The sequence below is a fragment of the Sprattus sprattus genome (genome assembly GCF_963457725.1).
Source record: "Sprattus sprattus genome assembly, chromosome: 14".
Classification (NCBI taxonomy): Eukaryota; Metazoa; Chordata; class Actinopteri; order Clupeiformes; family Clupeidae; genus Sprattus; species Sprattus sprattus.
Window position 1 is genome coordinate 2,525,828 of NC_137912.1, and position 2,500 is coordinate 2,528,327.

A 2,500-nucleotide genomic window follows, 5' to 3' on the forward strand; every position below is an offset into this window, starting at 1 on the left:
CGGGTGAAATGGCGTCTCTTAGTTCACCTCCAACTGTCAGCAAAATAAAACGCATTATACGTGCTATTAAGAGTTTCAAGATGATGAATGAGGTCTATCTCTGGCTTTGTTCCGCCTGCGGAAAAGTGTCATTCAATAAACTTTTCGCACTACTGGTGATTGATGTGGGGAGTGTATTGGAGAGTGTGTGTGCCGAATATTCCCGCGTTGCTTATGCGTACTCATTACTGTCGGGCAGCCGCGAGAGAGGCTTTGACTCTTTGACTAGAACGACTTCATTTGAGTGCCATCGCGTGCATTTACTGAAAATAAAATATTGATATCCAGGAGATATTGCTGTGTGTGTGTGTGTGTTCCATAGGTGGTATGAAATGTTTTCTCAAGGTACATTGTTTACTTTTCAATCTTAATGTAAGTCTACCTTGCTATTCTATCTCAGTTATTCCACTAAAAATGCAATTTCGAAGATTAATTACGATGTTTGTAATGTGTACATATGTCCAGAAGATGGCGCTAAAGGCATTCATATGACAATTTAATTCTAATTCTACAGCCGACTGACCCTGAATCAGCTTTGCAAGTCAATATTCTGGTTTCACTATTTTTTATGAACTATGAAAAAAACTGAGCTGGTATCAGCAGTTCACTAGCATCCATGTAAGTACAACTATTACTATATATATTACTCCAGTGAGACAGGGCTGTCTGGCAACACAGAGCTAGACTCCAACCATGGTGTGATCCAGATGTACTGTCTCACCTAGAACATGAGAGTTGTCCTTCTTTTATTTATTTATTTTTTCTTTTACTGTATTATTGATTTTATTATTGTTTTTCTGTATTTTTGAGATGCAACAGCTTTTCAAACTGCATTAACCAGACCAATAGAAATCACTTTAGACTGAATTTAATTAGTCAATAGTTGGCTTCTGAAATGGCTTTGCAATACAGAATGCCAATGAAGTTCAGCTGTACTGGACTGAATTAAATTGAAGTGAATTGAGAGAAAAACACATGGGTCACTCACACACACACACACACTCACACACACACACACACACACCCACTCACACTCACACACACACACACACACACACACACACACACACACACACACACACACACACACAGGGTCGTGGGGTACACTATGAGACACTGTCCTGAGGGAAAAGCTATAGATGGACATACCACCTCATGTGTATACACGAGGGAGAGCGAGTGAGAGAGATAGGTCCAATGAACGGATCCTGTATTGTCTGACCAACAGCTCAGAGCCAATGCAAGTTAGGGAGCACGAGACACTAACAGGGAGTTACACACACACACACACACACACACACACACACACATGCACGAGACACTAACAGGGAGTGAAGCGCTAGTCTTGCCCTGATATGGAACCCAAAGTGCATTGGTGTGCCAAGTGTTTTGACTTTGAGTTTAAACAAGTGTCTCTCACATGACTTAAAACACTCTCTCTCTCTCTCTCTCTCTCTCTCTCTCTCTCTCTCTCTCACACACACACACACAAACACACACACACATGCATTAAAATCGTTCAAACTCAGGAATCAGTCAAAAGAAGTCAATAACTGCCACAGGAGTTTCCCTGTTTGGGAAAAAGAAGAGTAACAGTCCAAAGATATGGGAGTGCATGATAAGGCTAGAGAAGAGAAGAAAAGAGAAGAAAAGAGAAGAGAAGAGAAGAGAAGAGAACAGAGGAGAGGAGAGGAGAGGAGAGGAGAGGAAGAGGAATGGTCACAAAAAGGGGTACCTGGCTGGACGCTGTTGTCAGAATGTCAGAGCTGAAGTTTACACAGAGAAATGTACAGGGGGGGGGGGGGGAGAGAAAAAGTGAGTGAGAGAGAGAGAGAGCGAGAGAGAGAGAAAAAGTGTGAGTGAGGGAGAGAGAGAGAAAGAGTGGGAGAGAGAGAGAGAGAGAGATTCTGGTCATTCTATTTTAACTTCAAATAGAAAAGAGAGAAAGAAAATTAGAGTTTTCCTTCTTTTATTTATTTATTATTGATTTTATTATTGTTTGTATGTAATATTTGCGGTATTTTTGAGATGCAACAGCTTTTCCAACTGCATTAGCCAGACCAATAGAAATCACTTTAAACTGAGTTTAATTAGATGACTTCTGAAACGGCTTTGCAATACAGAATGCCAATGAAGTTCAGCTGAACTGGACTGAATTACATTGAAGTGAATTGAGAGAAAAACACATGGGTCACTCACACACACACACTCACACACACACACACACACACACTCACACTCACACACACACACACACACACACACACACACTCACACTCACACACACACACACACACACACACACCCACTCACACTCACACACACACACACACACACACACACACACTCACACTCACACACACACACACACACACACACACACACAAACACACAAACACAGGGTTGTGGGGGACAGTATGAGACACTGTCCTTAAGGAAATGCTATAGATGGACATAACAC